A 14,334-nucleotide genomic window follows, 5' to 3' on the forward strand; every position below is an offset into this window, starting at 1 on the left:
ATCCGCACCACCTCCGACGTCTTGGGCCGGTCCATCTGAGAGCCCAGCGTGCAGAGCAGCGCCACTTGGATCACGACTCCACCCGTGGTCCACGTAGCCGTTCTGCAAATGCTAGGACGAGACTGCTAAAGCACTCAGCGAACAATTCGTTCTTAATGATTAGACCGTGCTTCTCAATTTTAAGATACTAGTTGAATATTTGTGGATTGTAACGGAAATAAAAAATTTGTATACAAGACATGTTGATTCCTCTAAAACTAGCCTAAGTTTAGTTCTAACAAAAATCCAAAGAACATCTAGAGTAGCAAAAATAATAATGCACAAGTGCATCCGTATTCAACTTATCATGGTCCAAGCATCAACAATACATTCTGTATTAATCAAATGTTTACAAATAGTAAACATGGACAAAATTAGTATAAGGCAAGTAAGATAATACCTTTGGGTGGAGGGTAACAATAGTAAACACACAAGCAAGAATCAATATGAAGACGATGAAGAACATGTTTAGTTCACAGTTATGTCCGAATAGAGTGACAGTGAAATAGAAAACCTGAGAAAGAGAATATGGCGATGTAATAGACAACTGAGACAACCATATACCTGCAGTGATAAAGAAGAAGTATAAATAATATATTTAGAGAAATCAAAATTCATACTAAATGAGAACAACAACCAACCAACCAGAATTGTTCATCTTTAGCGACCCAGTTCTCATTCCATCCATACACAAAGTCCAACATAAGGAATAGCCCAAATCTGAACTTGGATATTGATTCTGCAATAGTATAGTTAAAATAAGAATCCAAACTTTATAGTGATGACCACTCTGCTCAAATAAAGCTGATAACATAATGAACAAAATGTAGATGACTGGCAGAATCGATTAGCACCATCTCCTAATCAATTGTCATCCTAATATGTCTGCAAATCAATCAACCATGCAGAACATGTATCAAACAGCCAGAGAAATAAAAAATGTTGAACCGGTGGGAATTGGGAATAGTGTTAGCTCACCGTAGAAGCTGACGACGCTGTTGGCAACAAAGAACATGAGGAAAACAATGACGGCCTAGCAGAAGATCTTAGCTATCTAGACTTCATGGTGGATCTTGTCGCGGGGTCCTTCTAGTCCTTTATCCCGACCATGATAACGGTGAGGATGGTGAAGAAGAGGAAGTTGCCGAGGCTAACCCTGAACTTTGCGTCAGTCTCAAACCACTCATGGTCCAACGTCTTGTGAAAGTGGTTAATCCCTGCAGAAACAGAGAGAAAGGAACAAAATCCCCATAAAACTTTCGATCAACAAAAGTGTCAAATTGAACTGATCGAGAGGGGGGTTTCGCGACACGCACATGGGATGGACTAAAGGAGGGGAGCGGCAACCTCGTAGAGCGCCCAGGAGGCGGAGAGAGAGAGAGAGAGAGAGAGAGAGAGAGAGAGAGAGAGAGAGAGAGAGAGAGAGAGAGAGAGAGAGAGCGAAGAGGCCGCGATAGGTGATGCGGGTGGAGTGGCGGTTTATGCTGCCCACCGTGGTCCCACACACCTCGCACACTCATGCCGCGCAGCATGATACCAGGCACGAAGTTGCCCACATGGTTGGTGGCTACTCTCTCCGCTCTGCCGATCAGATCGAGTTGATTCGGGAAGAAGATCAGATCGAGTCGATTCGGGAAGACGCTCGATGATCGATTTGGGGATTTTGTTGGTGGGTGAATTTGGGGGAACGCATGCTGGAGAGGGGGACGGAGAATTCAGTGGACTTAGAGATGCCCATCTCCCCAGCGTGGCCATCACCTCCTCCCTGAGCCCTAGCTCCTTGAAGCCCTCGATGACCTTGGCCTCCTCCCTTCCTGCTGCAGGTTCTGCGATCCCTGCTCCCCGCCTCTCACTTTCTTTGGGGGCAGGGGCCGTGTCCTTGAGGTGGCGGACACATAGGCGCTCATAGCGGGAAGGGGGAGGGGGAGTGGAGGTGGTGAGGGTGGGGCCGTCCACTGCAGTACCAACATATAGTAGTCGAACTCTGCCCACCGCCGCTTCATCCCCCACACGTCGCTGTCTAAGACAACGACGCCGATGAGCAGCACGCCGATGAGCGGCACGGTGAGGAAGAGGAGCGAGAGCAGGAGGAGGAGCAGGCGTCCAACGACGATGGCTTCTATTCTGTATCCGGGGAAGGGAGTGGACACGTCGAGGCGGCCGCGGTGAGAAGGGGGCTGGGGTGCGTCGGTTCTTGGCGCCGAGAGGATTCTCTGCGGAGAGGGGCAACAAGTGGTGGCACGATTACTCGATGATGCCTAATCCAAACCCTAAAACCGTCATTGGGAGATAATCAGGAGAGAGAAGGAAAGGGAGCGACGGGCTTCGTGAACCCTAGATGCGCTAATGCATCTGGGATCCCTAGATGCACGAATGCGGCTAAATGAGATTTTGGTACAGTGGCATAAGCGGGTAAATATTAACAAAGTTCAGGGGTAAATATGATAAGAGAGGGAGAGCGCATGACGTCCTGCCTAGATGAAAAAATACTACGTATTTTTTAAGTAGTAGAGACTAAAAACAATAATTCCATTTCTGCATGTAGAAAATAGTTCCATTTCTGCGCGTAGGCTGAACTTCATCCCGGAAACAAAATCCATGTTTGCGCAACCATCCTGCTAGAAGTAACCGATCAACTAGTAATTCATCAATGTCAGGAAGCCAGCCACCCAGGAAACATAGATCGGACGGCCCTAACTTCCTTGTAAATGCAATTGGACGGAACAGAAGCAATTGGCTAACGTGGACTATCCTGGGAGCTCCGAATGCGACGACATTGAGATGTAAAAGATAGATTCCATGCATTGTTCGATCACATTTTTTTCTTTGAGTATTTTTTCTTAAGAGGATGTCATGGGCAGGGCCGTCGACTAGCAGGGCTAAGGTGGGCACTCTCACGGGTCCCAACCTAATTAATATACTTAAGTATTTATTTAATCAAAGAAAAAAAGAAAAGCTCAGCAAAACCGTTATTGTATATAGAATTTTGTTAATCATTGTCGTGACTGTTGCATCTACGGAAATGAGTTTTTTCAAACTCATGTTGTTGAAATCCTACTTGCGTTCTACTATGACACACGAAAGACTCAATGAATTAGCGATAATAGCACTTGAAAATAATGTTTGAGAGAATATTAAATATGAAGATATAATTAAAGATTTTATTTCAAGAAATACTAAAAGTATGATGCTTTTCAGTAGAACATGAGATCAGTTATTGCTTGAGTACTACATTATTATTTACTCTTTTAGCATTATTATTTGATATTCCTAAATATTATAAGAAATAATATGTATTGAAGTTATATAATTAAATAAAAATATGTTTTGATTATATGAATTTTTTAATTTTAAAGCATTATTTATATTTTACACCGGGCCTCAAATTCCTAGAGACGGCCTGGTCATCGGTTGTCTGGACTATCTCTCTCCAGTCGAGTTTTGTTGACGCCATCTGTTGTCATTCACCTTAAGCTTGCTCCCAAGCTGCTTTTAAGCCGGCCCGCGAATTTGGTGAAGTTGCTCCAGTCTTTTGGGGACAACAGGCCAAACTGGTGGGCCAGTGAAAACCGGTTTCCAAGCCCAGGACGAAACAGATGTTGGGTAGACAGCAAGGCCAGGCCTAATCATAAACTCTCAACACAACCATGCCCAGTCTGCGTACGTTCCGTTCCGTTCGATTGCGCACCTAAGCTATGGAACGGGACAGGAAGCTCCATGCTTTTGCACAACCTATGACGAGTCATCCCTTTGCACCACTATGTGCGATGTGTCCATCCCGGTTTCGTGTTCAGTCGCTCACAGTCGGATGCATCTTGGCGCCTTGTTTCCGAATAGACTATGATGTGAACGTGCACTTCTGGGAACACATGGAATCCATTTCGCCGGCCATCGGCTTAAGAACTCGGGGATCTTTTCAGGGTGGCATGCAGAGCTGACGAGATCGCCAATCAATGGCGACTTGCACCAATAATTGGGAGCTTGGAGCCTGGGTTCTAGTCCACGGTAGGTACTACCAATGCTTCTGCTAAATAGTAATATTCTGGATCCCTCTCTAAAAACAAGTTTGACCCAACGCTATTGGCTGCTCGGGCAAATTTATTCCATGCCGTAGCTTGCCGCACCGAAACTCTCTGGTGATCCTGGTCAATTTGCCACAGAATAAGGCTGGAGGGCAAACGATTGGCCAGATTTGCTGGACGGAGCATCTGAATTGCTTTGATTAATTCCCGATGGTCTGAGCTCCGCAGGACGAATGCGGCTGTGTGGAATTGTGGATCCCGAAGGTTCCGTTCTTGGCCGGTTGGTTGGCTTAAACTATCTGCAAGCTTTGTAGTGGTGATGTTTGGTGGGCGCTGCTACTTTGGAAAAGGAATAAAAAAGAAATCATCGCTGCACTTGCACCTCTCTCTCTCTCTCTCCTCTTGAAAGATTGATGCTCCTCTTGTGACGTTGGAGCACCGTAACGATCTCTTCCCACAGGGAGAGAGACTTGCTACCAGCCAGGAGTGCGTCATGCAGTGGTAACGAGGTTCTTGAACATAGTATTCTTGACAGTACGGAGTCCATATGTGAGATGGAAACTTTGTGCTACCTTCAGGGACTAAAACGCACAAGATCTCCACACAACAGACTTGCCACATGACGAGTGCATCATCGACAGTTCGACACAAGTTGCGCAACAAAGCCCAGCGTGTGATTGGCTCTCCAGGTGGCTACCAACTCCTCTCAGTTTCCCCTTTCCATGCTCCACCTCAAGAGCGGGAAGCCACTCGCCTCACTTGAGTGGTCGAGAGGAGGAAGACGAAGCCAAACTAACTACTGTCAAAGTGTTAACACCTTGCCTTTGACAACCACGACCAGTTTACCAAGGGGCGAAGCTACGATAGCATACCAAAGAAAAAAAACATAAAATATTAGTTATTAACAATTCAATTTATTTCTTATACGTCATACAATTCTAAACATATACACCATCTAAATTTATATACTCCCTTCGATCATAAATACTTATCATTTTAATCAAAATTTAATCAATTTTTTTAAAAAATTGACTATCAATACATTCTAAAATATTTAATTTGAAAATATAAAATCATATATGTAGATTTATCTTGAAAATTTACATTTATAATATTATGTTTTTATTAGATATTATAACTATATTTTAATAAAAAATAATGACCAAAATTTGCATATTAAAAATCATAAAAAATTAAAAATAACAAATATTTATGACCGGAGTAGTAACTCGGTGGTTTTTGGATTTATAGCTTCGTCCTTGCACCTACTTCTGGGGCTCATCGAGCTGGCAATTCCAGCGGGCCCACCGGAGAACAGCCCCAGCCTGCGGCTCTGTGGCGTGTGCTCCGCTCGCTTCCGCACCACACGCCCGCGCGGCCGCTGATGTCACCTGCCGCGGCCAGCAGGCCTCATCTGGGCCGCCCAGGACCAAACGGACGGTGGTCCCCGCGTCTGCTGGTGGACGAATGGTGCGGTACATGGGGCCACGCTAGAGACCGGGGCTGTCAAGCAAGCGCGCGCGGCGCCAAGACGTGGGTCCCATGGAGACCGACCCGGGTTATGCACAGCGAGATTCAGCGGAAGTTACTGACCAGTGGGCCGAGACGATTGCGCGGGCCCACCTGGCGGTCGATTTACGAGCTGGGGGAGGCGTGTGCCGCGAACGGGGGATTACCTTTTCCTTTCCTGCACCCGAGGGGCGTGTCTCGGGCGCGCGAACGCCACTAAAGTCGGAGGCGCCGCCCGTGGGACGGCGACAAGTGTCCGGGCTCGTGAGAACTAAGGTAATGTTTGGTTTGGCATTTTGTAACGTATTTTAATTACACTTTTACCGCAAACATGTTTGGTTCAGTTACTGTGTAATTAGAAACCAGCGAATCGGATAACGGTCCAGTAGAAAGCTGATTACGGTCGATTTTGTGTGAGATTTGATACCAATACTTCATAGAGCTCATGTTTTTTTAACGGCACTTTCCTATAACGTGGTTTTCATCGGAGACCTGATAGGTGTTGGATAGGGGCTCGAATTCCCATCGGCTTGGCTCCGTAAGTATCGTCACCGAGCTCATGCTCGTCCATACAGAGCGTCTGTTCTCTCAAACATGATCACAGTTTTCCTTCTTTCCTCCCATCACACGATGGAGCGATGACAAGGATTAAGTGTCGCCAGCTGACGAGGTGCTTCTGATCCCGAGCGCTCTCATCTTCCTCTAGATATCGACACACTTGTCCATTAAAGTCAATTTCCCCACGGTTTATCGAAACCGGCGGCCAAGGCCGGCTAAGGCCTTCCAATGCTACCAGTGTCCCCAACTAAACATTGCAATTGTATTCGATACCCTTCGGATTTATGTTAATTGTTCTATGAACCAAACAAACTAAGGGCCTGTTTAGTTCATAGTTAAAATTGAACATGGTTTGCTATACTTAAAGGTAGTCAAGTTTGATCAACTTAGACATCTATTTGGTTTATAATCATAATTGTGGCAAGATTCTCTTTATGCTATTATGTTCCTACGCATCAGTGACTCAAAAAAGTATGGCAAGATTCCTTTAGGTGTACTAAAATGTAACGAAGATTTTGATCAGCTAACTTTAGATAAGTGTGGCAAAAATTGTGGCAAATAGTGGCAAGATTAGTATATGAACCAAACAGGTCCTAAGTAATCATCCATTCCACCGTCGATTCCCTGTGACCCAATTCCCTTTGCGTTTACGTTAACAATCCATGAACCAAACACTATCTAAGCGCTAGCTAAGTGGTGAGTGATGCCGTTGTGTAGGCCACCCGTTGTCTCATCGGGGTTTTATTTCCCATTTATTTCCGGAACGGGTCCTAAGTCATGTGTAGGATATAGGTTTACATATTTAGTGAAATTGTGTTTTCCGTGCACTAGAGACTCGTTACCCTCCAATATCTTCTATGAGGTATGTTAGGTACGCGCACATGCGTTCATGCGCGCGTGTGTATAGGGCACGAGTGTGATATGAATGAGTTGTGTGCGTGCTCAAATGTATCCTTAAAAATGTTGGAGAGGAGCCTATTAAAAAATAAACAATGGAGAGGACTCGGACTGCCGGGTCCGTCCAATGTGAGCTAGAGCTGGGAGAACAGGAGCACAGCGAAACGAGCTCACAAGTGGCTCAGCCTGGAACTGTGGAGATTGCATGGCATCGAGTGAGCGGGGGCACGTGGTTCTAGGTGCACGACAAGCATCCGGGCAGTTGAGGCCTCGCAACGAGCCAACTGTTATGAATAGACACTTTTTAGGTGTTAGTCATATGATCAATTAGGTGTCAACTACCAGGCGTTGTGTCTATTAGGGAAGGATATCTCTCCAATAGATATGCCCTTTTATCATATCTTTTCAGTATGTATACATATGTAAACACCTCTATGAATCAATACAAGCAATCATTCTTTCTATTCTCTACTTTCTGTCTCCTATCAATTTACTACTACAATATGTTATCAGCCACATTCGCTCTCCATTCGAGTGAGAAGCGCAGAAAAGAAGGATGAATAGGGTAGGCAATCGACCATCCCCTTCCCATGCCGATCAACAGTGTTCTTGGCCCGGAACTTTCTACTGCATTAAGCATCATGTGATGGGCGAAGAGCACAAGCATCTCTCCATCATGTCAATGACAGAACTAAAGATGATTGTCAAATCTTCGCTACTCGGCCACTCACCAGTAAGCACCACTTGGAACCATTTGCATTTCCTACAACACGGCAAGAACTCAATGTACAGCCTAGCGTGGCCAAGGACGTCCATGAGGCACCCATAGTGTTCCTCGCCGTGCTTGAGGCCACGGACCGTGGCCATGTAGCAAATGCCTCTCTGTGAGGTGACGCACGAACCCCACCATCGGACTGCCCGAGGTCCAGACCACTCGAGCCGGTCCTGAGCGCGACATGCTCCTCTGCACCGGCGACCTCCTTTGAGCAGGGTGAAGCCATGGTGGTGCACCCAAATGGCCGAGTGTCACTCTATGGCGGCCTACAAGCACGGATCTAGCCGGTTGGCTGCCACCCCATGGCGCGCACACAAAGGAACCGCAACTGCATGGCGGCACCCACCCCTTTGTCGATGATGTCGCCAGTGGTGTGTCGGCTTGCCCGATAGCGATGGAGACAGCTTGTCCAACAATGGCAACTATACGTGTATATTGTATAAGCCAATAATGTATCGGCACATTGATACCCAATAAAGACTCAATATATCTGATAAAGAATTTCATGTTAAATTCTTCATTTCTATATATAGATTTCTACTGGAGTAAATCTGATGGAGAAAGAAATATATCTAGTGGACATATGCACCACAAATTCTATACTTAGGGAAACCACAAAGAGACAAGGAAATGTTTTGACAATCGATGGATGTGATGTAATTTTTTTTGGTTCTGGTCGTGCCATAATTATTCTCCTTATGGTATTCAAGTCATAATTAATGATACTTTATTATATGTCGATTCAATTTGTACCTTACTAAGTTATAGAGATATCCGTCAGAATGGTCTCCATATTGAAACTCATGATAACAACAAAAGAGGAATTAATTCTCTTAATCAAAATAGCGGATATGGCAAGCTTCACATTATACCATCTGGATTATACTGTACATACATTAAACCCATACTACATATTACGTATAAAACAAATTTTCTATCTTTATCAAATCAAGACTTTGCGTTGATTGCCTTTGTCACTCTACCTTAGAGATGATAAGAAAAATATTACAATTTTATTGGTCACAGTATCAATTCCTAAAATCTTCAAATTGTGCGCACCATATGTGTCACATGAAATTTTATTTTAAGCCCTTTTTACCTTAAAATTTGTAATACGCCACCTAATTTCTTGAACGTATTCAAGGATATACATGTGGGTCTATTCAAACAATTTTATGGACCATCTAGGTACTCTATAATACTAATTGATGCATCTGCAAAATAGTCTCATGTGTGTCCCTGATACATAAGGCATCACAGTTATGCCAAACTCATTACTCAAATAATTAAAATTAGAGTAAATTATCCTAGACGCAGGATCAAATCCATTCACATGGATAATATCGTTTCTTAATGTGCAATCAATTATTATTTGGTTTTAGGCACTACTGCATTAAGTACCTTATGTGCATATTCATAATGGTCTAGTTGAATATCTCATCAAGAGAATCAAATCATTTGCATGACCAATCCAATAATTGCAATTTGCTAATATCGAGTTGGTGACATGTGGCTTTACATACTGCATCATTAAACTAAATTCATCCAACTGCAATCATACGACTTCCTCTATTACAGTTAGTACATGAATTTTTTACCTTAGCCAAGTATTTCTCATCTGTGAATTAGTTATGTTCTGCACATACTGATATCACCACTATACAACATACATAAAATGACATTGGAGATCTATACGAGGTATAATTATCCGCCAATCCTATAATATCTCAAGGCCCTCACAGAGGCATATTTATTGCCCGTATGCTCAAAATATTTTAAGGACAATTCTTAGCATTAGGGGAGTTAATACTACAATGAATAACAGGAATCATAAAAGAATGTCACACACATTCACATTTAGTCCTTAGATCCACATACTCAAGAATTTGAACTCCAAATACAGATAATCATAAATTTACAACATATTACAAATAATCTGTCAAGTGTATTTACTGATAACAAAGGTGTCACCAAATCCTACATTACTACTAAGATTGTGGTAGAAAGAGTGGATATACCAAACAAAATCACTCAACTCCCAAATCAAAATAAGAGGGAGAGAAGTACGATCACAAAGAATAAAACTTCTTGCAAGCTACCATAGAAACAGAGGAATCCGTCCTCCACAACAGTAAATACAAATCAACATAAAATTAATAGACACATTATGGATATTCACTATCCAAATATCTATAAATGTTCAACATCCAAATATCTAGCATAAATGTGTACACAAATTTAGACGCTGGGTCATGGGAACACCCTAACTCTATTATTTTAGGAAATACAGGGAGTTAAATAGGATAATATTTCTACAAACTATATTGATCTCATAGGATCAATCAATACCAAAGACTACAAATTGTCGACATAAATTTCTCCTCAAAATGATCGTACACCTTCAATTGGATTTTGACCAAAAGTCCTAGGCAGAGTGCTTCATCACTCAACTTGGTCAAACTAAATGTGGTAATTAATGAGAATTGCTTTCGCTCAACAACATAATATCTTCCCTATGGAAGCAAAATGAATTTTTATTTTACAAGGTGATGAAATAGTAAAACTTGTAGCATAAGGGTTCACGTAGAGACCCTATTGGGACTGAGTTTCCATACAAGGTGAGCCTTCGGATACGGAGATATTGAAGGGCTCTCAGAGCGACACGTGTTGGGGACGGAACAGTTTTTTGATACCTCTTTTGGGTACACTGTGGCTCTATTTATAGCCCGTACCCGGCAACCACAAGTGCGGTTTACAAATCTTATCCCCTCACCTGCTATATTCCCGGAATATCCGGGGGCATTATGGTACAAATGAGCATAATCACATAATTACAGTAGTACCCTGGGCGACCGAGATCGGACCCACTGTGTCGAGGCGATTCTTGTCTCCAAAGGGCATCGAAGCCTCCTTCGCTCGGATGTCCGTCGGATAGCCTTCGTCCCTCGGTGAAGGTTGGCTTACATCTTCACCCACTGCGAACGCTGCGGATTGCGGGTCCGAGCTTCGCTCGTCAGCCGAAGTCTCCTTCGACTTCGTCGGTATGGGAGGTCGAAGGTGCGGGCGCGCCTACACCCTTCGACCAACGTAGCTCTACAATCTTCGCCGCTTGCAGATGAAGTCCCTGTAACAAAACCACGACAGCTAGCACACATCATTTCCAGTAGACTTTGCGGTTCCCTCCGAAGTGGGGGGCGGGAGATCATCCCCAACAAACCCGATATCAATTACGATGTTACATACCCCATGATATATGTGGAAATTATGTTCTTATATTCAATATTATTGGCAAATCAAATGAATTGGATAGATTCGAATATATAAGTCCCTGATGGACTTTGCATTTTGAATCTTAATACAAATCGCAATAATATTGTGTACAGCTTAAGTCACTCTATGACTTGAAGCAATTAAGTTGATTTATGGTACAATAGATTAAATGAGTTTCTTCCACATAAGAGTTACTCTAACTACAACAATTGCATATGTGCGTTCATAATGAAATCCTAATTGGATTTTGTATCATCTCTAAACCACATACAATAAAGTATGTAATCATCTTATGATGAAATTTGAGATGAATAATTTGGTTAAAATAAAATTTCACTTAAGTCTACAACTTGAGCATATTCCTTCAGAAATATTTATCCATTAGTCCACCAATAGCCAAATAATATTGGACAATCATATCTATCAAAACACATATAGTATTCCAACATCTAAATATGAATCAAGATCCATTCATACCTTAGGTTGACGATGAAAAGATATTAAAACCGAAGTTCTATATCTTAGTGCCATCAAAGCGCTTATATATCTTACAAATCGCAGCAGACCTGATATTATATGTGCAGATAACTTGCTAGCTTAAATAGTGTACCTCTAACAACATCATTAGATGAGAGTAAAAGAGGATATCCGCATAAATCTTTATGGCACCAAAGATCTAGATTTTTCTAGATACGATCATAGTGGGATATCCAGATACTTAATATATAATTGATTCACATAACGCCAAATCACATATTGATTTTATGGTGATATGACTTTCTCATAGGAGTCATCAAAACAAATTCCAGTGGTTACTTCCACCTATCATTTTAAAATATCACATATATATGTATAGCTTCGCAGAATGATCAATCACATACAATAGTAATATGATATTGGTTCCATTAAATCACCAACCATTATCTACAAAGATAATACTACTTGTGTTGCTCAGATGCAAATAAGTTATATAAAGAGCAATATAATGAAACATATCGCCCTTATATTGTTCTATCCTCATGAATTGTTAAATAATAGGGAGATAGAAATTTTATAAACTAAATCTTGTGATAGCCTTGCAGATTTATTCTTAAAAGTCGTTACCAACTTTAACATTCCAATATGTCCATAGTATTGGTATGCGACGACTTTGAGATTTGCAAAGATCATGGGAGTCTCCTCTTGAATTTTAACCTGTTCATACATCGTATTGTACTTCTTTTTCTATACGAGTTTTACTCACAAGGTTTCTCATAAAATGTTTTAACGAGGCAATATCTACATAATAATATATGTCATATTTCCTATTTTCCCTATCAAGATTTTTTTTTAAAATATCAAAGACATATTTGATCCACAGATCATACCTATTGTTCTATAAACTCGCTTACGAGTTCTCCCTTTCAAAGTTTTCTCATATGAGTTTTTAATGAGACAATATCTATCTCATTCTTGTTCTTGTTATTTTTCTAAGAGGTTTTCAGAGATCTTAATATGACCTATAGATCATAATTATTGTTCTCTAAGTTCACCAATGACTTTTTACTATCTATGTTTCTCATATGAGTTTTAATGAAGCAATAACCAATATATAATATATCATTTTCCCCTTATATTTTTATTAGGTTTTAAAGGAATTTTAATAGCGTATCAATATATTATTTTCTCTTCATATTTTCTTACAGGGTTTTAGAGGAGTTTTCAACAAGAAGTTTACAACTAAAATAATTGATTGAGAGAGTGTTATGAGTAGACACATTTTAGTATTAATGATGTGATCAATTAGAGTTATGTTTATTGAGAATGAATGTCTTCTTACTTAGATATATTTTTTTATCATATCTTTTCAACTTATATAAATATGTCTTTTGTGTTGATTATAGAGCCTTTGGTCGTTTTTGGCGTTCACCGCCGAAATCGTGGTGGATTTGGAGTTTCTAACGCCCACGACACAACACAAAAGACGGAATGTGATGTTTGGATTAATTGCAAGAACATAATATCTGTGCTCACGTATTACACGTGCACACAGGAGTGCTTTTAGTGGTATGAACGCAAGCCATAGTACATTGGCTCCGTGAGAGTTTGTGCGTGCGATAATTCAACAGCCGACTTCAAAGTCAATTACAAATGAATTAATTTAGGTAATCGCAATCTGAATTTATTTATTTATTTGATTAGAAATACCATCGTCACCCAAATATACAGCTTGAGGCTGACAAACATCTAGAACCATCGGTGTTGTACGGAGTATCTTGCTTGACGTGATCCCCAAAGCCATCGCCAGAGAGCACAGGTCGCAAGTGATATCAAAAGAAGAGCCTTTGTTCAAAGAGATATGAAAAAATAGAAAAACATAAAAAATATAGAAATAACTAATTGATTGGAGTGCAAGGAAAATATAGGAATTAGATAAGAGAGACAGATACAATAGATTTTTTCTAAAATTCCTATGAATCATGTCATTTCATATGAATTTTATATTATTTTGAGAAGGCCAATCCTTTATTCCAAAGACCTTGATAGGAATTTTTCATATGTTCCAAAATAAGCTTTAGCATCTCTATATCTATACTATTATAAAATAGATGAGTTATGATAGATCTGAACGATTTTTACCGTACATCTTATACGATCAAACATGGTCACACGATCCACAATCAAAGTTGGTTCTCCATCTCCCCCCTCTCAATTATTTGGAAACCTCCACTCAATTTAAAAACCTACAATTAATAGACACTATCAGAATTAAAAAATATCAATATAACATTATTTCCTTCCATCTATATCAATAACTAGAATCAATATACATCTTCTATAATAATTAGATATAGAATACAAGAGTTATGTAGGATCTTTTAATATTTATCGTCCATGAGTTTTAATCATACGAATCAAATTCGTATTTAGACCCCACTAATTCTAGAACATAGTCAAATTCCTTAATCTCTTCTCCTATACAACAACCAATCAACTCTCATACCTCGTATGACGCATTCAACTCAAAGCCCGCTTCACCATACTATGCATTGGTGGGTAGCTCGGCCTCCTTCCTTTCTTTTATGTGTCATTTCCTTTCCTTACGCAAAGATGCGTATATTTTCACTATCTTAAATTGAGAAATAGTAGAGATGCATCCTTAAATTTTTATTTTTAAGTATTTTTATATTTTTTATCTTTATTATAATATTATTATTTGACGTTACGATAGGGACTCGCTACGTCACTGAAGAAGGCGAGTTGGCCCTTTATTAAAAAAAGGGC

The 14,334-nt window shown here is 40.8% G+C and overlaps 1 pseudogene; it reads right to left on the reverse strand.

The window, feature by feature from the left end:
* Positions 1–344: 344 nt before the first annotated feature.
* Positions 345–1,597, reverse strand: LOC133889495 (uncharacterized; annotated as a pseudogene).
* Between the last annotated feature and the right edge of the window lie 12,737 nt (positions 1,598–14,334).

Source organism: Phragmites australis, chromosome 13 (genome assembly GCF_958298935.1).
Source record: "Phragmites australis chromosome 13, lpPhrAust1.1, whole genome shotgun sequence".
Taxonomy (NCBI): Eukaryota; Viridiplantae; Streptophyta; class Magnoliopsida; order Poales; family Poaceae; genus Phragmites; species Phragmites australis.